Source organism: Arvicola amphibius, chromosome 1 (assembly GCF_903992535.2).
Source record: "Arvicola amphibius chromosome 1, mArvAmp1.2, whole genome shotgun sequence".
Taxonomy (NCBI): Eukaryota; Metazoa; Chordata; class Mammalia; order Rodentia; family Cricetidae; genus Arvicola; species Arvicola amphibius.
The window spans coordinates 194,859,092-194,886,889 of record NC_052047.1 but is presented as its reverse complement, the minus strand read 5'-3'; the positions used below and the strand labels follow the sequence as shown (position 1 = coordinate 194,886,889).

At 46.2% G+C, this 27,798-nt stretch overlaps 1 protein-coding gene and 1 long non-coding RNA gene across 4 annotated transcripts in view; one reads left to right on the top strand and one right to left on the bottom strand.

Moving 5' to 3' along the window:
- The window catches only part of Vti1a (vesicle transport through interaction with t-SNAREs 1A), a 321,664-nt gene that overhangs the window by 52,439 nt on the left and 241,427 nt on the right, over positions 1–27,798 (bottom strand). The gene's annotated exons all lie outside the window — the stretch shown is intronic.
- Positions 15,517–27,543, top strand: LOC119799976. The gene is made up of 3 exons (XR_005282963.1): positions 15,517–15,793; positions 26,902–27,052; positions 27,438–27,543. It is a non-coding gene; the product is annotated as an uncharacterized LOC119799976 (long non-coding RNA).

Genomic DNA, 27,798 nt, shown 5'->3' with positions numbered 1-27,798 from the left:
ATGTATACAATATTCTGTCTGTGTGTATGCCTGCAGGCCAGAAGAGGGCACCAGACCCCATTACAGATGGTTGTAAGCCACCATGTGGTTGCTGGGAATTGAACTCAGGACCTTTGGAAGAGCAGGCAATGCTCTTAACCTCTGAGCCATCTCTCCAGCCCCTCTGATGTATCTTTGGGGAGCACTCTGGGAGCCAGGCTTTGTGTGGTGCTCCACCACTGCCTTCCTACTCAACTATGTCCTCAGCCCGAGGTACAGAAACACCCATAGAGCGAAATCAAGACCTATGCTGGGAGCTGTTTAGAAATACAGGGTCCACCTCCTACATGAGTCACTCTCCAACGACTCCTCATCAGCCCACCAAGGGGCAAGCTGAGCTCAGTGGGGGTGGGAGGGCTGCGTTCAGAAGCACAGGTGGTCCTTGCCTTGGGATGTGACAATGGGAAGAAAGTGACTGGGCCACCAAAGTGGGACCTGGTCTTCTCTCAGCCGTCAGCTGAGTCAGCACTGTATCCAGAAGGAAACTCAGAGTGCGTCATGTCCCCAGGCGAGGAGGCTCCCTAGGCAGGCTTGTGGCCATATTTTCAGTTTAGGACGGGCTCAGCTGAGAAGCACTTATGCTGTGGAATGTGGTGTGCGAGTTTTGACAGGCTCTGTCTGCACCGTCCTCAACTTCTCTTTTCAAAGAATGAAGCTTTTCTGAGTCATGTGACTAAAGGGCCAAGTGAGGATCTGTGGATATGGCTATACCTTGTGTCCCTGTGACAAATCTGCAGACAGGTCTGTGGATCTGTATGTCTGTATGTCTTACTGCCTGTAAGCCTTCTTTGCTTGCTTCTTCCCCACCTTAGAACGGGAACAGAAGTGACACGCTGTTCTCTTAGGCCGTCAATTAGCATTATTTAATAAGAAACGAGGCCAGACTTACCCCTTCAGAAAACGAGTCTACTTGGGCTGTTTTATGCGACAGTGAAGACTGGTCACACGGTGGCTGCTTCCATAAGTTGAATGAGTTAACTCTATCTCCAAGGCTAGTGATATGTTTAAAGCACATAAGATAAAAGCATTTCCTAAAATATATTCTTCTGGCAAAGATGGACTGATGTGAATAATAGTTCAGTTTTTCCAGTCCTCCCCAAGGACATTTACTTCAACAAGGTACCTTGAAGTGGAGGGAAAGGAACAGCCGGGTCCTCTGTGGGCAAAGGATCTGCATGTGCACAGCCACCCAGGGCACTGCTTTCAGGACAAGAAACAAAGGGCTTGCTCAACAATGAGAACTCCCCTGCATCTCTGCTGTGGACCATGAGTCTGAAGAAGCCCAGGATGGCTCAGGGAACACATTAGTTAACCAGGGCTACTGTAGGTGAGTCACCAACCATACAAATGGAACATAATTAATTTGAACAGCTTTTATTGCTCTCCACTGAGAAACTAACCACCTGAGACAAAAGGGTTCAGCCTCTCTGGCAGTCAGTCCTGTCCATGCAATGTTCTACACAACCCTGAAGGGAATTGCAGGGTGACTAAGCAGACAGGGTGCATGAGGATGTTCCATGGGTAGGACCTGTGTGGCGCGTGTCAGCTGTCTACAGTGGAAGAGTGTCTTGGAAGGGACCCTAGCGCAGGTCCCACCACAGTCAGCTGGGTGCCTTCGGTAAGTGACTTCTCCCCAGGCCTTAGTTTCTCAACATAGGAAATAAGGAGTAGAGGCCTACATTCTCCTGAAATCCCCTCCCAATGTCTTGGCCTATTGCCTCCTCTACATATGAAGGGGTTGTCCTTGAACCTATGGTCTGGGTACTGGACAGCCACTCTGCCGGCACTGGATCATGGAAGTGTGTCTGTTCCTCTCGGAACTTTTGAAAGACAGTCCGGTAAAACTGTTAGTTATCAAAGGGCAACACACAGGGAACCCGTATATAACTGTCAAGGCCACAGGGCCTGACCTCAGCTACTTTGTGGAAACCCAAGTTTCCATGTTTTCTTCTCCAGGGACTTTCTTTCAGCTAGCCCAAGACTCTAAGGAGGAACAAAGAAAAACTGAGCCCAGTCTGAGGCTGTGATGACCAATATTTATTTTGATCCCTTACTAACAGTCTTACACTTTATTCTAGGTGTCCCAAGAGGAAAGGAGAAGCAAGCATCTATAGCGAGGAGCAGCTTTTGTGGTAAATGGCACAACGTAGCCCTTAGGTGCTTCACACACAACACAGAGGACCAATCTGAGAGCACTTCTGAGCATTCTTCCTTTTAGGAATCTTTTGGAGGCAAGGTAGGGTGACCAGGCAGGATGCGGAGGGATTTTTTTGTATTACGGGGTCAAGTGCAAACTGTCTTAATTCAAGTCTAGACTCTGTCCCTTGGTGGCTGAGGGGCCAAGCGGGACAAATGACTATGAAACTCTCTGAGTCTTACTGATGGTGTGTGTGTGTGTGTGTCCACGTGCGTGCGTGCTCATGCACACATGTGAAACGAGATAAGCAATGCAAACATACTTGGCCCAGGACTCAGCCTTGCTAAGAACGGGACTATTATGATTAATGTATTTTTATCATACAACCTTCTATTTTAGGCCTATGAGAAAGTGATGCCCTTGATTCTTTAGAAGGAAAGTCAAGCAGATCAGAAGTCAGATCCATCATTTATGATAGCAGTAATAGCTGACTTTTCTTCTTCCCCGGGACATGTTTCCATTATAACATGAGATGCCAAGTCACTTTTGCTCAATAACTTTGGCCGGGAGGTGCTCTGATGACCCCGTGAGGGTTGGGCTTATCAGTTGACGCTTGTTAGCGTGAAAAACTCCTTTCCTGTCACAGCTTCTGCCACTTCCCTTGTCCTGTCTTTCTTATGGAACAAGGGGCCTTGCAAGATGCTTGCGCCCTGTCTGGCAAACATACGTGCTCTGAAAGAAAGAGTTCTGCCCGTGTGCACAGCAGGGGCTTCCAGACATGGAGGCTTTATCAGCTAGGAAGCCATTCTTCTGCAGGTGCCAGTGTCCAGAAAGCAGAGCCTGGCCATTTCCAAACCATGGCTCTGAGCCATTCCAGGATAAAGCTAGGAGGCCTTGACTGTATTTGCTAGTTGCTGGAGACAGACAGAGACCAATTTCAAAGCACAGGAAGCACAGAAAGATGTCCAGGACAGGGTGAGTGGAAGCCCCGAGTTCCATTCACTATAGTCATCTGAGATGTGTGCCACATTAAATGGATTTTAAATAGAAGTTAAATCCTGGTCTCCAGCTTGGCTACAGGTGTCTAGGAACACGGGACGTTCACTTTGAGACTGTTTGTGTGTGCATGTGTGCCTGCGAGCAACTGTTGGCATGCATGTGCAGCTACAGTGAGTGCTGACCGGCAGCCACAGGCTGGCAGGTAGGAAATGGCACACAGTGGCGTTGTAAAGGCATAAGGTCTTACAAACAGTCAGCATAACAACAGGTAAAAGTGAGCCCATTCCGACTCTTGTCACTCGCTGAGTGGTCTTCCACGAGTCGTCTCTAATGTGAATGCAGCCTCTCCCACCATCTATGCCCCAGGGTTGGTCCCTCACGTGTCCTGGTCCCAGCGAGAGGCTCTGGCACTATGCTCATTTGGTCTTATATTTTTGTAGACCTTGTGAAAATAAAACCCGTCAGCGCAAGGCACTGTCAGGATGATCTTCCCTTCCCTTTTGTTTCCCGGGGTGGCTCTGCTCTGTGTCGTGAGGACTGTGGTCTTTCTGGGACCAGCTAAGGGGAAACTGAGTCAGACTAGTGAGCACTGGGTAGAGTGGGACACAGCTACACCTGGCTTTGGATAAAACACCGCTCACCATCTGGGGCTGGAAATGTCACCTCTGGTATTGTGGGCTCCAGAGGTGCAGAGACGGATGGAGACCTGGCGCTGGAGGTATGTGTGTGGTACAGTCCCAACCTCTGTGCTTACTGAGGGAAAGGAAGTCCAAGAGGCTTCCCTTGATATCAGAACCACAGCAGTTCCCTCTTTAGAGTTTCAGTTATGACAGTCTGAAAATATTAGATGGATGATTCCAGAAATAAACAATTTGCAACCTTTAAATACTACAATAATGTAATGCAATTTTAGAACTGCCTGATTTTTTTTAAATCATGCTGCTAATATCCTACTGTGTCTGGTTTATAAACTAAGCTTTGTCATAGGATTACAGAAAAAAGTACAGAGTACATGGGGTTGGTCTTACTGGGATCTTGGGACATTTTTCATGATCGACCCGGAGAGAGTCTTCTTCTATTACTTGGGAGTACTTATGTGAAAGAAGCCTTTAGAAACTTTATGTGACTGTGTGTGTGTGTGTGTTTGTGACTGTGTGTATCTATATAGGAATGTATATGTTGTGAGTGTGCATGCCAGAGAAAAAAGTGAAGTATTACCCTTTTCTGTTCATGAACAATATTGCACAAGAATTATATTATAAATATGTCTACGACAGTTGTGGTTTTCTTGAATCTGTAGTGTTTGCAACATTTATTTCTTCACAGAACTTTATTTCTTGACCTAAACTAACACTGATCTCTATAACTGACTTCTATAACTGACTGGCTCCCTACTTGTGGCTGGTTTATGGGTAGAATCCTGTGGGGATGGGGTTAGTGCACAGGCGTGTGACCATACTGAAGCTACAGTCACACAGATGAGAGTGGCCGAGGCACAGGGCAGGCACAAGATAGGAGGAGCAGGAGGCCCAACAAGGAGGGTGGTTTCTCGAGAAGGACAAAGTGAATGCAGGTGTCCTAGTCTCCCTGCCTTTCCAGAGGGCTGATACTGTGGCTCCACCATTCCTGCCTTAGACTTGGGAGGGATCTCTTCCTTCCCTCCCTTTCTCCTTCCTTTCTCCACCCTTAGCCCAGACTGGCCTGGAACTTACTATGTAGCCCAGGCTAGCTTTGAACTCATGGCAAGCCTGTTTCTTCAGCCTTCAGCAGTGCAGGGATGCAGGTGTGAACAACCGCAGCCAACAATGAACTGTTGGGATTGTCAGAAGGGAACACAATGCATACATACGTCATGCATTTCATACTGACAGAGGGAATCTGGATGACTCTGTCCCCAAACACAAATGTTTCTATAGGAAACAGACATGTAACCATTTTAAAATTGTTACTCAGATTTATCTGACTTATTTGGCTGTAGTGAGAGGGTGAAGGCTAGGAAGACAATGCTGAGGCTAAACGAATGGCCTGGATGGAAGCCTGACTTCAGTTCTTCTAATGGGCAAGGGCCATTAGTCTCTCCAGTGTGAGGCTGGATCGCACACTCCGCCATTTTGTATTTGGACTGGGGAAAAGAACATTGTCTCACCCAAGAGCACCAGCCTTCTGCCCCCTCTCCTCACATAGAGTGGCCTCAGCCTTGGTTCTGGGTTTCCTCAGGATGTGCACAGTTAGCCTTTTGAATGTCTACAGGTTGGACCAGGGGCTTCATGCGGTGTGTGAAATATTAATTCTTAAGCTTTTGGTGGGAAAGGGGTTGTCTTTATGTAAAATCTGAAGGTTTTACTTCTGACATACTTTATTCGGAAACACCTCGGTTAAGAAATCCTTATAAAAAGGAAAATTAAGAGGCAGCAGAAACTTATCTGATTATTCCACAGGGGCAGGAAGTTCAGAAAACTTGAGTTTTTGTGTAGAGTTAAATCTAAACCTTGGGGACCCTATCTCCTCCCAAGTAAGAGGGTGGACATGAAGAGTCCCCTTCACCCACACATGTCTAGCAGGGCGCTGCTGAGCACACAAAGCAGCCAAGGGAGTGGGAATGCTGTTAATGATTAATGGTCCCGACTTCAGGAGAAGCCACCTGCAGGAGGCTCGGCTCCTGCCCTCCCCAAGCCCACAGCCAGCCAGGGAGTGAAAGGCAACAGACCTGAGGGAAATAATGAAATCAAGAGGAAGATTACTTCATGACTCATTGCTGGAGAGCAGTAAACATTTTAGGCGAGCCAGCTTCATCTTATGTAAGGGTTAGTGAATGAAGACGATTTGTGAAGCCTCTGCACACTGTTTCAGGCTGGATGGAATCGGGTAGCGAGGTACAGTTAAGCTCTGTGCCCTGACAGCAAGTCGCTTTCCAGGCAAGCTCAGGGCTTGTCATACTCTAGACCTGGAAAGCATAAACGGTATTATCTTTGTACATACACAGAAAAATCTATTCATTTACCAGCTGGTTAACTCACTCAGGAAGAGATGCACACAGATAGATCCCAGCTACATCAATAGTGTTAGCAAATCTCTTTCTGCTTATCAAATCAGGACATATCAGGCTCAGGAAAGGTGCTCCACTTATCAAGACACAAACAGCTGTTTACTGAAACAGCAGCTTGATTTATTACCTGAGGCTGCATTTCCTGCTCATTTATAACAGTGCCTTGTAACTCCCCTTTAAGTACAAGCAACCAGCATCTCTAAAACAAAAATTCCTCCAATGATACTCTTCGGACCACCTAAGGACACGATCCAATGACACTCTCTAGACCACCTCAGGGACATAATCCAAATGGCACTCTCTAGACCACCTAAGGGGCATGATCCAAATGGCACTCTCTAGACCACCCAAGGGACATGATCCAAATGGCACTCTCTAGACCATCTAAGGGACATGATCCAATGACACTCTCTAGACCACCTAAGGGACATGATCCAATGACACTCTCTAAGGACACAATCCAATGACACTCTCTAGACCACCTAAGGACACGATCCAATGATACTCTCTAGACCACCTAAGGACACGATCCAATAACACTCTCTAGACTACCAAAGAACACAGTCCAAGGTGCTCTCTAGACCACTTAAGGGACATGATCTTCCCAGGCAAATGCTCGCAGCACAGAAATGCTCCCTAGAAATTTTTCTCCAATTTACTTAGGAAGAAAAATGAAAAGCATGTGTGTGTGTGAATGTATGTGTGTGTGTGTTTTATATATATATATATATATATATATATATATATATATATATATATATATATATATATAGAGAGAGAGAGAGAGAGAGAGAGAGTGCTGCAAGAAACACCAGGTTAAACCTAGTTGTCATTTACTGCAAACCATTTAGTTGCCTCTACTCCTGGACCATCTCAAGCAGTTTATGGAATATGTTTCCAATTCACTCTACTGGAGCAGGGAAAACACTGTGGGGCTTGATGTTCCATGTGAATCCAGCCACCTCAGAGCCTTCTAGTGACTGCGATAGCCTGACCTGGCTGCTGGGGTTGCATATCAGGCTGTTTACTCAACACATGCCACATCTAAAATAAGGATGGCTTTGGCTCAAAAAGCAAGCCATTCATAAATGCACATTTATAAGGGCAAAGGTCAAGGCAACTGTGCAAACCAGTTGTCAACATATTTAGAGGAAATTGTGTAATCAACTTAACATATCAGTTAGCCTTTACCTGCGAGGTCAAGCTCAGAGTTCCTGTATGTCACCACACCAGCCAATTAATCACTCTGCAGGAAATACCATGCTTTTCTTTAGATTAAACTCTGCAAAGTGGAGTGCAGACAGCATCTGGAAAGGGTTTCCTATCTGTCTTTGTTTCCTGTGACTGGCCTGATGCTTCACTATTTAGTTTTTTAAAACTTGCCTGATACAGAATTGAAAATAGGTTCAAAATGACATATTCCGATACATGCTGCTAATGGGCATGTTACCACACAATGGGAAATGTAGCTATGCAATGGCTGGGTGCAGCTCACTACTGTAGATTCCAACAAGACAGACAAGTGTTGCTGCCATTAGATGACAGATCTTTCCAGAGAAAGAAGAAGAAGCAGAGATAAGCTACTAAATTCAAAACCATTTCTTCTCAAGCTGCCAAAAAGTTCAGTTACATGATTTTTGAAGAGATTCCCATTTTAGGTACAGTTTTTTTAAGTCTCTTTCCCATACATTAATTTTTTTGCCTGAAAATGTCTTCGTTTTGCTTTCGTTTTTCAGCAGCGTTATTGGGGTACAATTCACGTACCATGTCATCTATGCAGCCTCGAGGTTGAAAACTCAAAAGGCTTAGGTGTGTTTACTACACGACTGGCATCAGGGCCTATTTCAGAACATTGCCTTCACTCCAGGATGAACCCCAGAGCTGGGAGCTCCTCAGAGGCATGGTACATGTTTACCATGTGTGAGGCTTGGGTTTGGTTCCCAGCTACACCACAGCCGAAGGAGGCCCACATCCACCTCCTCTCCCGAAGCCACTGAGCTGCTTTGTCGCTGCGCTCTGCCTGTTCTGGGTATGTCTGCAAATGCACACGCAATGTGTGGACTTTGGTGTCTGTCTGATTTCACTGGCCACATTTCCAGGGTTCACTCATTCTGGATCAGCTGTCCACACTGTTACAGCTGTGTACTTTGCCACATCTGTCCTTTCAACAGTTGGTGGACGTTTTATGTACCATGCGTACAGATGCTATGATTATTCAAGCACAAGTTTTTGTGGGGACAAAAGTTTTCCTTTGTCTTAGGTTCAGATAACTAGGCATAAGAATGCTGGGTCCGTGTTTTATATTTTAAGCAAATGCTCATTTCCCAAAACAGTTATCCCAATCTTGCATTCTTTTCTATCTTTATGTGTGAGTACTGTGTGTGTACAGGGGTCAGAGGACAACTTCAGGACTCAGTCTTCACCTTCCATCTTGTTTGAGTCAGGATCTGCACTGTTGTTCACTGTGCACACCCAGGCTACCTGGCTCAAAAGCTCTGGAAAATTCTCATTCCATGTGTCACAGGGGTTGTGAGATCACAGATGTGAGCTATAACATCTGACTTTACACATGCACCCAGAATTTGAACTCAGGTCCTTACAATTGTTCAGGAAGCACCTTCCCCACTAAGCCATCTCCGCAGCCCTCCTTCTTTATTCTTCCTAGTTACTAAGAGCCTCTAATTCTCTAGGTCCTTAACAGCACTTGATGCCTGGCTTTCCCATTTTTGCCACCTCAATATACAAGGCATCATAATGTGATTCAAATATTTTTTCAGGCAGTGTGCACAGGAGGGGTACTGCTTTCCTATGCCCAGGACTGTGATCACGTGGTGGTCACGTGCAGCAGGAAGGATGGTAGTGAAGGAGACACACGGCCCAGCAGAGAAGCCACTGACTACTGGATTCTTATCTCAAATCCAGAGTCCTCTTGACTTCTAGATATTTAAAACATGGAACCCAAAACATTCAATTTCATACATTTGCTGCTTTTTAGCATTTTCTTTATATGAATGACTTTTAGGAGAACAAACTCATTCTTAATTGGAATGATTATTTTTTTAAACAAGGATTAATTTTCCTTCTGAAAAGTCATTCGGAACGACTGTGCTGGACTGTGCTGCATAGCGTCTACGCACATGTCTCCACTCTCTGGGGCACTGGCCCCAGCAACAAGAAAGATAATCCTCCTCTGTGGACATTCCCACAGTTAAGTCCACACACATCTGGATGGCAGTTCAATAGTCCACTGTTAGTCAAACAATTTGTAATCACTTGTTCTGTGTGTCAACTAACAAGCCGGGGTGTGTGGCTTCTCCGTACTCCGTAGTATGCAGCACACACAATTTAGAAATAAAATAAAAATCTACAGTAGAGACAATGGCACATTCTTCCCTGAATAACTGAGTGAAAAGCCTGTCTCTATTGAGATACAAGACGCTGCTTGTTATTTTGACGGTCAATGAAAAGAGGCTCGGAAAACTATTTCATCTGCTAAGTCCTGTAGCATAAAGAGAACCTTCTCTGAGGCATTGAAGAATCTGGGGCCATATGTTTCTTTAAACTGAGCTTGAAGCAGAGATGGCACAGCCAAAAGTCTGAACCACAGAAGACAAAATTCCAAAGTCCCGTGCCTGCCGTGCTGAGAAGGAGCCCATAGCCCGCCCTCCCTCTTTTCTCTTACTGCTTTTAACTTGAAGGGTGGAGGGATAGACAGGCAGAGCTAAAATCTCCTCTGCCCCGTGGCTGTTTAACAATTTTGGAAACAAAGAGTTTGATAAGGCCAGAGGAAGTGAAGTTGAGCTTGTCCTGAGAAAAGGGGCTGGGACAGGATCTCGATACGTGCGACTGCTGAGTCCCAAGACAAGCATGACAAGGTGATGGGCAGTGTGCTGATGAGCAGTCACCACGGGACAGGAGGTGTCAGGAAATATAACCAGGGCCCAGCTGCATGGCATTTCACCCGGCTTGTCCAACTGGTGGCTCGGCAGCTGCTGACCCTGAGGGCCACGTGCATCACAGGGCGCCTGGAACCCACTCCAGTCCACTGCTGAATTCTGGAAAATTCTGGGCCCAGATAATGTAGCACGTCTCTGGGAGGGATTCCCCAGGTTGTTCTTGCTGGCTGCTGCCACAGCACAAAACTGACTCTGGCCTTGCTGGAAAGCGAAGGCAGGACAGCTCCCAGTCCAAGGTAAACAGAGCTCTGTCTTACTGCAAATGCAACAGCCTTGTAAGAAAACAACCATTAAGATTCAGGTGGCTGTGAGAGGAGGAAGCCAAGGCTTTCTCGTCAGGGGGACAGGACCAGGTTCACCCACATCTCCAGGTCTTACTTTCTCACCACACCTTACAAGACGTCACAGTAACCGTGGAAGCAAGCAGTCCCATTTCCCCCCTTTGCTTTCCCTTTCTTTGAGGGTTGTGAGGAAGGGTTTCATGCAGGCTCAGTTAGCTTCCCTCCATTGTGTAGAAAGGACAGCTCCTGACTCTTCTGCCTCTGTCTCCTGAGGATTAGGGCTAGGTACCACCTGCCCTGATAGTTTTGCAATTCCTCAGGCACTCCACTCTGTGCCAAGCGCTGTGCTAAGACTTGGGGATAAAAAGGAAAGAGGAAGGGCAATCCCTGTCCTCAGGGCTCACAGTCTTATTAGAGGACAGCCAAGTCTGCACGGAATGATCTAGAGCATAAGTTGATGAGTAGGACAGAGATGAGAGTGAAGAGTACAGAGGAAGAATTGCTATTTTCCCCAGATCATCACAAAAGCAGTGGGCTCTACCCCAGGGCAAGACTCGGTGTTCAGACCAAAAGCAGAGCAGCACCCTCGACACAGTCTCCCCAGGAAAACTATGATCCTGGTTGACAGGAACCCAGGAGAGGAATCCAAACTCCCATTTCCCCTCTGCTGAATCGGTCTCTAGTGTTGACAAGGGTAATAACTAGACAAAACATGACTTGTGGACCTGTGTGGATTTGCTAGCCATGTACTGCCAGGCTAGGAGCTGCCTACAGGGGCCAGATCCCCACGTGAGCTCCAGTCTCTCCCGCATAACCACTGGAAGGTACCAAGTCTATGGCTCAGGCAGAAAAACCCACCACAACAGGAGAAGTAGAAGGCATTATAAGAAAGCCATGCAGCTGCAGCAGGAGCAGGAGCAGCAGGAGCAGGAACAGCAGCAGCAGCAGGCCATTCACTTAGAAATATATTTTTGATCTCCAGAAGTATGTCCTGAAAAGAAAGGTGGCCTCAGCCAGCTATGACTTGCCGAGATCACTGTGGGCCTCAGTGAACCTGACAGCCATCTTCTCACGGATGGAATGCTCTTGTTTTATTTTTGGGGAACCACTGCATTTCATACACAGAGGCTTTGCCTTGCGATCAGAGGGCTGCATCACGACCTTCTGTGCCATCCTGCCACCCCCTGGAAAAGCAGGCTCCTTCCCCACAGTGTACCTAAAATACTACAGACCCCTAACAAAGGCTTCCCAGGGAACAGACAACAGGAAAAAGCCTTTAAAAATTCTGCCTGGATATCCCGCTAGGACGTCTGTCAACCTGACTGTCTTCTGAAAGACACCGTGGCTCATGGGGATCTCCAAGTACCCAGAGAGGGTCTCGCCCGCTCAATCACTGCAGACTCGTAGGGTTTGGGAACAAAAAGAGACCATGATGTCATCTGGAACCACAGCCCACTTGATGCCCACATAAGCATCTTTGCAGGCACTCGGTATTTATGAAAATGTCTACCAGTATCATCCTGCTGCCTGCTGTCTAGCTGGGGCAGTTCTGTCAGTGATGAGGTGCCTTACTGTGGGCCTAGTATGTGACAGGTGATTTACAGCCACTAGCCCGGAGTCAAGCTTTGGGGGGCACAAAAGAGGGTATCATTCTCCTCCTCCTACAAGAGCACTCTTCGTGACGCCAAGGAGAACTTACGAGGCGCTGCTCACATCTCTTGGGATGCTCCAAGTAGATACAGATCTCTTCAGCTTTGCAACGCAGATCAGATTTTGGTTTCTTATCAGACCCATACCCTTTTTCCCAGGTTTTGGTTTTTGCCTTAGCTCTACTACTTGTCCCAACCAACACACCTTGTTCGTTGTGCTGAACCTTCATCTATCCACTCGACCACCAATGCATCAACCACCCAACAGGCTCTGAAATCTAGTATACAGGCACAGGACTGCTCGGGGGGCAGGCTTAGAGCAGAGACCAAGACTTTGGTAAGGTGTCTGTTTGTCCGACTTACAGCCCAGTTACAGGAACCCAAAGTGATCAAATCACCACTCAGCCAGAGAAGGAGACAAACACTGAGAAAGGTAGAGAAAGTTTTCCTTCGGAGAGGCACTGAGGTGAAAACTGAAGGAAAAGAAAAAAGTCAGAAAACGAAGATGAGGAGGGAACAGCATGCCAGGAAAAGCCACGCCACAGCTTTTGAGGCTTCAATTACGTATACTTTAAGCATGACTGTCACAAATAAAAGCATTTGTAAATTACGTGTCTCCCACTTGTAGCACCTCAAAGCTACTTCCTGATCCCATGTCTCTGTGATCCACCAAAGGGCCGCTTTTCGCCGGAATTTTAATTAAGGAAGGTCTGGTAGCCCTTGGAGTGCCATAGGGAACTCAGTGGCCAGACCAACAGAATATTAATTTTACTAAGTCAAGGAGGGGAAGAACGGGATATTTAAAGGGAAAGCCAATCCACAGATTCCATGAACAGGCTTTGTGTATTCTGACCAATTACACCTCCTCTCAATTTAACAGCTTTGTTTATGAAACCCATATTGAAAATGAAATGTTTATGACGGTTTTGGGGAGGTGAGGTCCAGGGCTGGCAGGGCACCGATTAATAACTTGTGGACGGCTGGTGGGAGGCACCTCTCTGAACCCCGCTGTAAACAACGCATCAGTAGAGGCTCAGCTATTTGCAGGCTTGGGCTTGCCAATCTGTAATTAGTTGCAGATTTTCAATTTTGTCTCCGCGAGAAAAATAGTTTTATTTGCATTGTTTACTTGGCATTTAATTTAAGAAGAATGCAGCGGATTGTTTTTAAAGACATGGCTTTGGAGGGTTAGGAGACAATAAGCAGGGACAGTTCCAGGAGGCCACACATCTGTATCTCTGTGCAGCTGGGGCAAGTGCACAGATCACGGCCCGGATTCCATCGACTTTATCATCCAATCTCAAAATGCCTCCCGTGCAATTTGTCACAGAGAAGAGTTCTGGCAACTGAGTATAAAACTCTTGAGGTTTGTAATGAGTATAATCGGGTGGTCCATATAGTTGAAACTGGTGAATCACTGTTGTAACTTAAATTCAATAAAAGGCAAAAGAAATCAGGATTTGGAAAGTTAGCCCTTGTTCCTGTAACTTAGAGTAGCTCCTCCCATCTAGGACTCGGGCTCCTTAGGAGCCATAGTTTTTCCTTTGGAGAAGAAAAATTGAAATCTTACAACTGAGTATTTATTGAAGGCCTACACAGCAGTTAGTGCTAGAGACACGAAGGTGAGGAAGATCTAACAGGTGGTGGGCAGAAATCTATAAAGACCCTCTTCTAGCGCAACACTGACTTAGACACTGGGTTGTAGGGAACTCATTCTGACTGGCAGCCAGGAGGGAGCCGCAAAGGCAGAGCAGATTCTTGCAGGAAAAGCATTGCTGGAAAGGAGACAGGCTGCATAAATGGATGCAGGAGCAAGTGATCATCGTGTGTCTGTCAGAGACCTGTGAGCAGTCGACGGTGCTTAGACCAGAGTGCCTGAGGAGGGCTGTGAGGCCAAGGAGAGCATGAGCCACTGGAGAGAGCCCGGCAGGGCAGTGACGTAGTTAGTGGACGGGTCTTTGCTTGAGAAAGGCCAGCTAGAGAAGGCATGGTGTCTGAAAAAGGGCAGCAGCAGGCAGAATGTAAATCTGAACTGACTGGAGCTATTTCAGAGCTGGACTCCACAGACCTTAAGGAAAAATTAGACAACAGAAGAGGAAGGAGCCTGGTGATGACATTACCTGAGCCGGAGAACAGAAGAAGAGGAAGAGCTGACTGCAGGATAAACACATGCAAACACACACACCATGTGCGCACCGCCCCTAAAGCAACAACAACAACAAGAACAACAACAAAAACTCCACTGCATTAAGCAAAAGAAGCAAAGGTCACACACTGTTATGACTTCAGCTTATGCATTATCCAGAATAGGGAAATCCACAGAGACAACAGCTGGTAGGGATGGAGGGAGGCCACGGTGGGGCAGGGTCTCCTTCTAGAGAGAGGAATGTCTGGGGCTAAAGAGAAGCAATGGTTGTCTAACACTGCAAATGCACTAAATAGCTCATTTTAAATTGCTAATTAATTTTTTTATTTAACTTTTTTCATATATAACATTTTGATCATTCTTTTCCCTTCTTCAACTCCTCCCAGGTCCTCCCCACCTTCTTATTTCTCTCTCTCTCTCTCTCTCTCTCTCTCTCTCTCTCTCAGAAAGAAAAGCAACCCATAAAGCAAACAAATAAACAAACAGTCGAAACAAACAAAAACCCCAAGAAACCAGTAAGACAAAGATAAAAAGATCAATTGCATGTAGTTTTACTTAATTTATGAAGTTTAAAAAGATAAAAGCAAAATCAAATTACAACAAAATAAAACTGAAAGAAAAACCCACCATGACAACCTGTAGCACTTTGCAGTCCAAGGTTGCACAGACTTAGAAGCTTCCCTTATATCCAGAGGGGACGTATACACCAACACAAAGACCAGCGAGAAGGTAGGCTAGTGCCCGATGTGGTGCCCACTCAGTGAGCTTAGAGAAGGCAGGCTAGTGCCCGATGCGGTGCCCACTCAGTGAGCTTAGAGAAGGCAGGCTAGTGCCCGATGTGGTGCCCACTCAGTGAGCTTAGAGAAGGCAGGCTAGTGCCCGATGCGGTGCCCACTCAGTGAGCTTAATGTCTGTGGTCCACAGTGAGCATGGCTTTCTCCCTGTTACGACCCACACTTTCGTTGGGAGACAGCGTTGGGAAAGGTAAACTGGCAATAGCCTTGTCTCTCGTGGCGCACCCTCTACTTGGTGACCTTCACCTTTGCTGTGTCACACTCTGGCTGACCTGGTACTGTGAGTAGACCATCTGTCATGTGGAGAGACCTTCACCTTTGCTGTGTCACACTCTGGCTGACCTGGTAATGCGAGTAGACCATCTGTCATGTGTAGAGACACTGGGGTGGGAAAAGCACAGGAGCACACAGAGCGGGTGCAGGGTCAGGAAACAGCAAGCAAAACTTTCTGGCATTCATATTGGTCAGCAGCAGCCCAGGGAGAATAAAGGGCTCCCTGGTGCTCAGTGCATCATTGGGAAGATTAATTAACATGTGTAAAGGCCACACACAACGTGAAAGGCCCAGTAATGGATCTCCAAACGCCGGAGTCCCTGTTTTCTAGAAGGGTCATGAAACAAGGAGTGGAAAATATTCCCTAGAAGACAGAGCTGGATGACCCCGGCCATGAAGAACACAGCAAAGAAAGGGCTGGGCTTGTCTGGGGTTCTCTTCATTCTCAAGCTGAATCTGATCTGACAGATGTGGTGAGTGATTAGAGCCTTGTCCATTCATAGTCTGAATGCTTGCACTGCACAGAGAATGGGGCAGGAATAATGAGAGGCACAGCCCCTGTGGGACTATTCAGGAGTGCTCAAATTTGCATGGTCACATGAACCCCAAGGAAGTGGATTATGCTGGCCTGGCCAGGAAGTGGAGACCGCCAAAGCGTTCTCATTTGCATAAATCACAGGGGCTAGAAAGCACAGGGGCTTAAGCTCCCCCAAAGGAGCCCAGCTGCAGAGGCCTGTCTGTGCGTCCTGCCTGTCCCAGAGTCCTGCACAGCTCCGTGGCTTCATGTGTCACTCACGTGGTACATCACTCTGTCGGAAGTTCTGTCAATATCTACCCTTACATCTACTGAAAGGTGAAATTTTTCTTTTTGCAAACAAGTGAGGTTGTTGCACAGTCTCTTAGTGAAGGGGTTTCTTTAACCTCTCTGGGAAAAAGGTGATTTGCGATGGGTAATGCCTTTCATTATGACTGCTGCTGTCAACACATTCCTAATTGTGCAACAAGGTACTTAAGGAAGAATTGTTTGTGGCTTTAAAGGTAGTTAATGCCCCTCAAAAAGGATTACTTTTATTTTAAGCTTCAAATGGAGGCTACCAATTAATTAGTCCATTTACATAAAAATGTCTTGGATCGCTTACCTGCAAAGATAAAGGGTGAAATCTATCCTCTAATTGGGGAAAAAAAAAGCCACGTGGAGTAAACACATAGGAGTCCTGGGCCAAAAGCAAGGGGGAAGTTATTAATTAAAAACAAATGTCAGAAACTTATTTTATTCTATGTGACATGGGTGATATCAATATGTTAATTGAATAACCCTTCCTTCTGTGTTTTCCCTCTATGCTGTGTCACACAATGTCCCCACTGATGACACACCCCTGCAGTCTAAGCAGCAGGCAGGCCGAGGCAGAAGGACCTCACGTCTGAGGCTAGCCTGGGCTATAAATCAGGTTCTAGACCAGATGGGCTTACATAGTGAGGCTCACACCAACAAAAAGCCACTCAGAGCTTCAGGATGGCTCAAGGTGAGATGGAAATCTCCCTCAGGCCTCCAATCCCAAGACACACAGCTCGCTGCAGCTACCTCCTATCGTCACGGGCCCCAGGTCACCATTCTTGGCTATAGATACAACTTTCATTCCCTTCAGTATTGTGTGGGTTCTAAATGAATTTCAACATGGACACAGTCATGACAGACTTCGAGAGACCTCAAGTACAATAAGGAAGGCAGAGATTTACCACTGAAAAACTAAGCTTCTTATTCACTTTAAAAGATACAACTGAATGGAAAGTATATATTACCCAGACTAATTATATGCAATTTCTTAGTATTAGTCCTAAATTATTCAGACTATCCCAAGGGTGAAAAATTAAAGATTCTTCTTCCCAGCAGAATTTTCACTGTAAAGCACACCTCACTGCAAGCCCACTTTTCTAAGAGCCTGTCTTGTCTTTAATGACTTAAGTTTGCTTCTACAGGTTGGGGTGGAGATGCAGGGGAGGCTGTGGTTTCCTCACTGGGTTCACTGACAGGTGATCAAGTAAAATGCAGAGGAGAGGAATGGAAAGAGGGAGAGAAGAGGAGATAAAAATGAGATGGAAAAGGAAAGAAAAACAGATGAGGAGCCCCTGTCGAGGGGCTCTGTGTGTCAGTCACCTGGCAGCAGGTGTCGCTCAGGGATGCTGGTCCCTCAGCATCCGTCACTCTGTATGGAGAGGCGGAGTAGGGCACAGCTCCTTTCAGAACAGGCTTAGGCACAGGGCGCCTATCAACAGACAGGAGGCCATATGACAACTCTCATAGCAGTTATGAGAACCTCCGAGAACCGGGACATCTATGCGTGGATCTCTCTTTCCTAAAGAGCCCACTCTACCTTTGAAACCACCCAGAGCGCTCCCATTTTCCTCCATGAGCCCCTTGTCATCCGATCCTCCGGTTGAGGAGTGGGCCCTCCGGAGACCCAGCTACAGAGACATCAGAGCGCTTACAAAGGTGATGCTGCTGGGTGAGAGGAAGGATCTGAGGTTGGGATGCTCAGTCCTTGGCCTCGGAACTCTGTGGGGCGGGTGGTGGTGTGACGTTCTTATCTGCAGAGGCAGACACACGGACTCATCTGTTTCTGTATGAATGCTCCAGTGCCACAGTGTGTGTGTAGGTCAGAGAACAACCTGAGTTTGACTTCTTCCACCTATGAGTCCTGGGGGCACAACTCAGATGGTCAGGCTTGGCAACAAGCCCCCCCCCCAGCACTCCGCTAAGCTGACCCCTGTGCTCTCTCTGCTGCTCTTGTGTCAGTGCCAATGGGTCACAGCACAGGAGGGGCTCCTTCTAAGCTGCTGTGTCCGGAGAAGGTGCCGAGGTAGCCCTCAGTCCATTTTTCTGCGTACTTTGAATGTGGTGTGATGCTGGGAAGGGAAGCCCTCCTCAACTTCCACATGGAGATGGAACTTCTTACCCTCAGAGTTTCAGATTTTTCAACGGCGAATGGGGACATATGGCAATTTCTGTCTTTTGGGGACTACTGACAATTACTGGTGGGCTAATTACTGCAATTACTGACACGGGAAAAAGTAGAAGTGTTTAAGGCTATGAGAACTGGTTTCTTTTCTTATTTTTCTCCCCTGAGGTTTCAACTATTGAGGTCTGTTTGCACTTCTTCATCTCTGCTGATACTAATGCAATATTTACAGTGTGTCAGAAACGCTAATCCATGAGACATGCAGGCCCTGTGTCATGACCTTTCTAAGTGACACCTTCTTGTTAATTATTACCTTTTGGTGAGTGTATGGTGGCATTTCTGTCCTGCACATGACTTCTCTGAGTTCGGGGTAAAAGGTGGCTCGGACCTTTCTCATCAAGGTTGTGTGAACTCTTTTTGAACCATTAAGAAGGAACAAAAACTCCAAACCAAGAAATCCCACAAGGGGCCCCACGATTGTTAAGGCTGAGAATTCAGACCTGCATGGGAGCAACATGGCCACCTAAGGGGACATAAGTGGAGCCTCTGTTTCCTTGCTTCCTGAGGGGGACAGTAAAGACATCTCTCACTTAGGGCCACTGTGAAGACTTTAAAAACATCAACAACATCAAGTGCCAGCTGCCATGATCAAGAGGCTGCCCCTATGGAGCTCTCATTCGGAGTCAGGATACTGATTCAAGGTGAAGTCACTGTTAGACACTGCTGGGAAGCACTGGGGTACCCGAGTCCCAACTCACCCCTCAATGTGACTCTCTTTTCTCCTGCTCCAGAAAGATTGTGCTGGAAATTATCACTGAGCTGAGTCCTTTGTGCTGCCTGGTTGTCAGGCTTTGTTTGCAAAGACAAAGGTCACCACAGACCAGTGCCCGTCCACGCTCTGACCTATGGCTCGAGTGGCAATCGGGGCACCTCTCTTCCTTCTTCCCATGAGCTAGAAAAGCTGCCTGGGTGGCTCACACAGGGCGCTAGGAAGCAAAGACAGTTCTAGAAATTTCGTGCTCAGTTACTAGCTGTTGACTACAAACCGCAGTCTGACACACCCACAGAACCTACTGACAGCTTCACTGGTTGGGTGACAGCCTCAAGTGTTCCTTCTCTTTTAGCTCATGTTCCTGCTTCTATTTAATAAAAGGAAAATAAGAAGAAACACACACAGGGAAGCTTGGCTTTCCATGAAGGAACAGCCTTCCAGGCTGTGAGAAGCTGGGGGCTGGACAGATGGCTTGACAGACGGCTGAAGGTGCTTAAGAGTGGATCTGGGTTCTCTTCCTGGCACCCACCTCGGGAGGCCTGTAACTGCCCATGAGTCCGCTCCAGGAGGGCTCTGACACCCGGGCCTCTGCGGGCACCTGCACTCACATGCACACCTTCGGTCTCTCCCTACACATAATATGAAAAATGAGACAAATGTTGAAGTATGTGAGAAGTCCTGAGGTAAAACTCCCTTCTGTGGAATGTGAGGCAGCTGGTGACTTTACCGTTTCCCCTGCAGTCTTCTGTGTCCAGGGTGTTCTGCATACACTCAGCCTCACCTGCCTCCAGAAGCAGGGCATGCTGGGAGTACAGAAAGAACCTTACTGGGGTTGTAGGAAGGAGCTGGGGAAGGCAAGGCTCAGATCCAGTTCCTTACATTAGCTGGCCCTCAGCCAGTCACGAGTCATGTGAGCTAAGGGGACTTTTCACAAGCCTGGCTTTTAATGACAGATTTTGGATTCCTTCATAGGACAGGTTTTGCTAATCTCAAGTCTTCAGAGAAGAAAGAAGGGGATGCCACAACCCGAGTGAGGGTAAAGAACACACAGCCAAGACACAGCCAATCAGTTTCCCTCTATTCATAGTCTTACTGTGAACACTGAATACATTGTTTTCTTCCAGCGGTCACTGTTATTAGGTCTGCAGTTGCTGTAGCTTTCCTGCCCTGGAAATGGGTCACATTGGTTGCTATGTGCTATTATTTCATACAATGCGAACATAGATCGATACCCACAGGAACCCAGTGAGGTTCAGCTGAAGGCACTGAGTGCACGCTCTTTGGGAATCTTTAGTGGTAAAGAACAGCATACAATTAATCTCTTGTTGGAATTTCTTTGTGAGGCATTTCAATTTCCTACGAATGATCAGGTCCCCTCTCCAATCCTTCCCCTTATAGACAGCAATCTTGTTCTGCTCAGCTAAGGTCTACAGATGCCACACAGCAGGGGTTGGGTGGAAGAGCCCCCTGGATTCACTGATATTGCTCTTCAGACCTCTGAGATGAGCGTCCGAATCCTGCTTCCGTTTATAATTTCCAGCTGCTAAGCACCTGGAGTCTTAGTCCTACCTGCATGCGGGCGAGTAGAATCTTTAGCCTAGCGGTTCTCAGCCTTCCTAATGCTGTGACCTTTTAATATGTTTCTTTGTGTTATGGTGACTTCCCAACCATAATTATTTTCATTGCTACCTCATAACTGTAATTTTTCTACTGTATGTATCATAATGTAAAATATTCAGGATATCTGGTATGTGATCCCCAAAGGGGTAAAGACGTAACGGTTGACAACTGCTGTTTTAAAGGTGACAAGTGGTGACCAGAAAGGGCCCCACTGATCAAAGCAGGCATTGAGGATCAAAAGGAGTAATGGACCCCACCACCTAAGAAATGGAGAAAACATAAGGATTTATAAAGATAGGCAAAACCAAGTAGCCTCACTGGCTATTTTAGAGATTGCTGGTTTAATTCAGTGATTCCGTGTCCTAAAAATCGTTAGATGAGCAGAAAGGCACTGCGCAGGGTACTCAAGAAGCTGATCACATGGTCTTCAATAAAGGAGAATAATAGCCAAAAAATGAGGAAGAAGCAGAACCCAAGCCTGCCCATCTGGCACTATACTGTACTACTATAGTGAAGTGTACTACTGGACTATACTATACAGCTTTAACTGTCCAGACATCACCAACAATGGTGGCCTGATAAAGGATAGCACCAGAGACCAGTTCAGGGGGCATAATCGAACCCAGTGATTAATCTTGAAATCAGTACAAGTGGTGCAGCCAGAGATCAGGTGCCTCCTAGAATGATGAAACCTGTATTTTATTACGCCTTTAGTGTGCACTACTTGTTTACACACAATACAGAGGAAAGAGAAATGTGTTAACAAGCACCATGGAGAAGCTGTAGGCCAAACCTACATTGTAGACATTTTATAAAGCACCCGTCTGATTCATTCACCAAGTAAACGCAAGGGAAGAGGAAGACAACCTGCACACAGTAACACGGACTTGGGTGTGCCAACCAAATGTGAAGGGGATGCTCTGTCTGGATCTTGATTTAAACTGCCCGACTGCGGACAGTTTTGAAGCAGAATTTGAATCTAATATTGAAGCTGCTAGGTGTGAACAGGGCACACTTGAGCTCCTGAGCAGTTTGGCTGCGTGTGCACTGAAACACCTACAGGCAATGCCTGAGAAACAAACAAAAACAAGAATGAAATGCAAGGAGGGAAGGAGAGAATGAAGAGGGTGGGAGGAGGGACAGGTGCGGCAAGAGCAGCCAGGTGGTGCACACATGTAACCCCGGCACTCAGAGATGACAAGCAGGGCTGTGAGGCGAAAGCCGGTCTTAGCCTGCCATAAAAACCGAAGTGAAGCTCAATCCATGTTGGTAATACTAGCAGCTAATGGAGATGGGTATTGGAAAGACGGGCATTTGCCTCTTCACACACGAATTTCTGAAGTAAAGATTTAAAGGAAGTGAGACAGAGTCTAAGGCAAGGCAGACACACTGGGCGAGAACAGAAACTGCAGCCCTGATCTACTGGGCCGAAGAGTTCAGGGGCACATGCGACCAGGCTTGCACTGGAGGGAATGCAAGCACAGATCACACAGCGGGACTCAATCCTGCCACCTTCTCTAGCACAGGACAGCTAGGAACCTGGGGACCAACAGGAGGAAGCAATCCTCAAGAAGGGATGGAGGCTTCCAGAATCTAACTGGGACAGGCAAGCCTTAAGATCTAACTATGGGCTACTGTTCTCTTTAACCTCGTCCTCAGGCCAGCACAACCGTCCTGTCCCCAGATCTATGATTTACAGTTGGCAGTTTGCTGTGGACGGGATCTTCAGACGGGCGAGGGCCAGTGGATTTCAAAGCCACACATCTTTTCTTCAGCCCTGTCTTCTTGCACTATGATGCAATCCTGAATGAAACTGTAAGCAACTTGGTCTTTGAAGGAGTTGGGTCAAAAGCAGAATCACCATACTTGACACAAAAAATTTGACTTACTGGGACCTTTAATATCCACATGCCAGATTTTTTCAATTAAGTGACCACAGCTAGCAAACAGCTATTACCGTGGGTACTGTGTGTGGCACTAAGATATGCAGCGTCCGCAACAGTGAACCACAAAATGCTTGGATGAGCAGGGGAAAGAGAGATTCTCATGGAAGCTCCTAAAGTATTAGTCAGATTGACCATCCTTCACGGTCTTGCTAGGAACGGCCCACAGGCTTCTGCAGCTGCACTCAGAGGCTGTCCTGATACAAGCTTGGGCTGCCATACCCGTGTAATGGCCACACTGCCCCAGACTCCTGAGAAGCAGGGACGCTAGTTACTGCTGCGCTCTCGGTGGTCACAGGAGCTTCCTCTCACTCCTTCATTAACTGAGAACTAAACTGAAACTCTAGCTAATTGTGCTCTTTAATTTTCTCTGAGGTTATCCCACACATTCAGACTGTATTTACTTTTTGCATAATTAGCCACTGATTCCTAATCAACAGCAACCATGTTTTGGGAAACATGGGTCAAATCATGCAGCAGGGTGGGCCATGTGAACTGGAGAGTGTCCCAGGGCTCCAGAAAGTCAATCTGCCACACGCACACACAGTGTGTGCCTTCCTGGTTAGTAAGCAGAAAACCAGCACAAGTCTTTTGTCCAGGCACCCTGGCAAACTACAGCCAATCTTACTGAAGAATGACGTGCTGGGTGTGATGTCAAGTTGCCAAGCTCAGGATTCGGTTGTGGTTCCACCTGCACCCCCACCCCATCCAAAGCATTCAGCTCATTGTGAAGCTGTAGACACAAGGAAGACTGTAGTTTTCAGTTAAGGGAAGATCCCATTTGTCTCCCACACTGTTTTTTTTTTTTCTTTTTGTGATGCTGTAATCGAACAGGATATTTTCCCCATCTACCTGTAAATGGTTCTTGTAGACCAGCTTTCCCCATGCCTCCTGGTCTTGTGTGCCCTGGCGTCTGGTAACCAACCCCTTCTCTTACCTTCTGCAAGACAAAGCTTTCTGTTTGTATAAATATTGTATGTTGTATTGGCTGACCATATATATGTGTACCACGTGTGGGCCTGGTGGCCATGGAGGCTAGGAGATGTTTGGATTTACTGGAACTGGGGACACACATGGTTGTGAGCCGCCATGTTGTGGTAGAAAGAAACCTGGGTCCCCTGCAGAAGCAATGGGTGCTTCTAACTGTTGAGCCATCTCTTTGGCCACGTGTGCATTTTAAATCACTTTATTTTTCTATATGGAACTGTTTGAATTCCGTATTTACTTCCCAATATCCAGTCTACAAATACTTTCTCCCATTCAGCAGGTTGTCTCTTCGCACTCTTGATTATCGACTTTGCTGTGGGAAAGCTTTTTTCTTTTACTTAATCCCATTTATCTACTTTTGCTTGTGTTTTCTGTGATTTGGGGGTCACATCTATCAAATCCTCGCATACTCCACAACATTAAGCCACTCTCTTATTTTCTTCTAATGGCTCACGGTTTTCTTTTGTATTAAGCATTCTCCATTGATTTTTGGGTATGGTGAAAAATAGGGTCTAGTTTCATTCTCTTGCATATGAATACCCAGTTTCCCCAGAATTACTTGCTGAAGAGACTCCCCTTTCCTAAGTGAATGGTCTTAGAACCCTGACTGAAATTAACACCGGTATTCTTCGAAAGCTCCTCTGGTGTTTCTGACCAGCAACCAAAGCTGTGTGAAATAGCCACCATGTGAAACTGTGTGTTTCAGAAGGACTCCACAAAAATCAAAGGAAACCTGGGACTGCTCTATGTTTCCTCTTGCTGTCAGTCTCAAGAGACATGGCACCTTGAAGCATTCCTATTCAAATTTATCTGAACAAGCATATATTAACATGGATGGAAACAGTGTTTGCACCTCCATGGGAACTAGTAATGAAGGCTGATAACCTTGGCCACACTTACAAGCAGGAAGCCCACACTGTTAACTGTGAAGGATAAAGATTAAGCCTTTCCTCAGGAAGGATAAAGAAGACCTCTAGTTAGCCAGGCTCTTAACTAGAAACAAAGATATATAACCTCATAGTCAGAAGAGATCTTACATGCCACCTAACACACACACACACACACACACACACACACACACACACACACACACACACACATAAACCACACACACCACACACAAACCACACACCACACACACACACATACACACACACACACAGGAACCCATCCCTGAGTGTCTTCTCAGATGGTTGTTCAGCCACAGGGATCTCATTCCTTCACAGAACAACACAGTCCACTGTCGGGCAGACCAAGTGTTCTTTACCCTGGCTCAGAAGTAGCCTCCTTTGGACTACTGTTCACAGCTCGGCTGTTGTCTGACATAGCAGAAAGTCTACTTTCCTCTTGACTAGCATTCTTCAGCACTCCATTAAGGTGGAATATGGTACACCACTGTAAACACAGGACTCTAAGAGGAGCCAAGCGACCCAGATTTGAGTCACAGCTCTGCCACAGACCCCCAGGCTTGACTTTCATCATGAGTTTAGAAGCTGCATTAAAAACAGACAGTAGAAAACTGGCATACTTGTGAGCCCCGAATTAAAAGTGCAAGTCAGATGCTTTGTAATCTCCAAGCACTGTGCAAAACAAGCTTCTGTGTTTGTAGTACTTTAAGGTACAATATTTTTATGTTTGAACAGTTTTTGGTTAGTTGATTCCTATGTTATCCTTGTCTTCCGAGCTAGGTACATTCAGTTGTTAACCAAGAATGATAACGATGCCCATGAGAGCTCCACAGCGCCCTCTATCTGCCACTTGCTCCACCGAGTCAGTGAATCCCAAGCACGCACACTTGCCAGACGGCACATGCTGATACTACCTGCTAATTTGTGAACAGACTAAAAAAAAAAAAAAAAAAAAAGAACAATGGCCTCAGAACTAGACGCGGGTCTAGACTGTGTCATTCACTGTGTAAGTGGCCTTGGGAAAATTTGCTTACCTCAGTTTCCCCACACATACAAGGAGAGAAGCAAGATATTTTATGTGGTACTATTAACACAAAATAAAACGTGTCAAGCCCCCAGCAGAAAATTTTGTTCATTTGATTGCAGGATATTTCAGCCAGGACAGTTTTTAAAAATCAGTGAAAACTTCTTTGAAAAGTCTACATATCATCTAAAGCAAGTGGAATTTGAGGGCCTTTGACTGCATAGGGACAGAGTTCCAACTTGCTGTCAGTTCTCTGTGGGACTCACATCCGGTCAGGAAGCCCTTCCCTGTGAAGGGTGCATTTGTTTCTAACTTAGTTCTGCTAACTGCATTCAGGGAACAGAATTTGTAAAAACTCATAGAAACAGATATTTCTCCAAAGAAGAAATACGAACAGCAGTAAACCCAAGAAAAGATGTTCTCCATCATTGGCCATTAGGGGAATGACACTGGGAACCACAGGCCTCCCTGTGACCACCGAAGAACTCTAACAAAAAAGGTAGACAGTAACACGTGATGGAAGAAGAAAGGAAACCAGACCCTGACATAGAGCTGGAGGGTGTGAGCCGTCCTTCTCCTCACCACAAGGCTGGACAGGGAGTTACGGCACTGCTTATGATTCTACTCTTGGGTACACAGGAAGGGGAGAAGGAAAGGTATATCCACAGGAAAGCTTCTCGTCAACATTAGTCATACTGCTCAAAAGGCAGAAACAACCCAAACATCCATCACTTGATAGACAAGCAGATGAAGAAAATTTGTATGTGTATGTATATATGCATACATATGTATAGCAGAAGGTTATTTGTCAACCAAAAGATACCAGTATTAGCACATGCCTGTAGTGATGAGCTGCGGGCCGCTTCCCACTACCTGGCTCCTGGCCGCCAGGCTCCTGCACGGCTAGCTTTACACCCGAAATAATTACATGGAAACTGTATTCTTTTAAATACTGCCTGGCCCATTATTTTCAGCCTCTTACTCACATCTTGACTAACCCATATCGAATAATCTGTGTAACACCATGAATGGTGTCTTACCCGGAAAGATTCAGCATGTCTGGCCTGGTGGCTGGCTCCATCACATCTGGCATCTCTCTGAGGAAAGGCATGGCGGTCTGACTAACTTAGGAGAGGCGTGGCATCTGACTGAGCTATCTACCTCACTTCCTTCTTCCTGTTCTGTCTACTCCACCCACCTAAGGGCTGGCCAAGGCAGTTTCTTTATTAAAACAGAAGACCCTCCCACATCACATGCCTCAACATGGATGGGCCTTGAACAAATCATGCTAAGTGAAAGAAGTTAGACACAAAGACCACAGGACATATGGCTCCATTTGTGTGAAATGTCTAAAACTGTCACCTCTGCAGGGTCAGCACGAAGATTAGCAGCTGTCAGGAAATGGGTGTGTCGACTAGTGGGCGCCAGAGTTCTCCTGGGAGGTAACTGTGGTGAGGCCGCGTGACTGAGTGGGCATGCCAAGCGCCAGCGAGCCACACATTTTCAATGGATGAACACATGGTATGCAAACCATATCTCAATAAAGGCTATTAAAAACTCAGTGGAGGCACACAATCATTAAACCGGAAGGCTCAAGGATCAATTAAATTTGAATCAGAGTGAAAAGAACATGTATGTTTCCATAAGGGCATTTTATGAGGATAATTGCTTTATATGTTCAATTGCTTTAAATCCATTTTTGCATTTGGATTTTTTTTTCAGGAACAGCTGAATTTTAAGGAAGTAAATAATAAACAAGGCTATTGTGGCTCAAGGAACGACTTTCTTTTATTTTACTGCCTAGGACTGACTCAATGGTGTAAAATGCTATTAGGAAAAAGAATGGTGAAGTTTGAATGAGAAAATGTATTTCATCGTGAAAGATAAAAGTCTTTCTTCTCTCTAGTGAATACAGGTAATTTCAGAAGCAGCGACTCCTAATTATTCAGTGTTGAAAAGCTAAAAAAAAGGTTCACATTGAAAACAGTGACCTCCAGTTTGCTCTGTGAATGAAGACAGACACAAATTCTCATTTTCCTGGAATCCTGGTTGATAAGTGAGTAGTGGAAGTGCATGCATTTCTTCATTACAGTGCAGGCGACTGCTCATTTAAATAACAATCACTGGCATAAAAGCCACAGAAGCATTATCTAGCAATTCTACTGTGTTGAAACGCATTATGAGGGCGAACAATGGCAAGTACAGTAAATAAATGACTGCCCCTCATTTCCAGCATTATTCCCGCTTACTTAGCTTTGTGAGGGGGG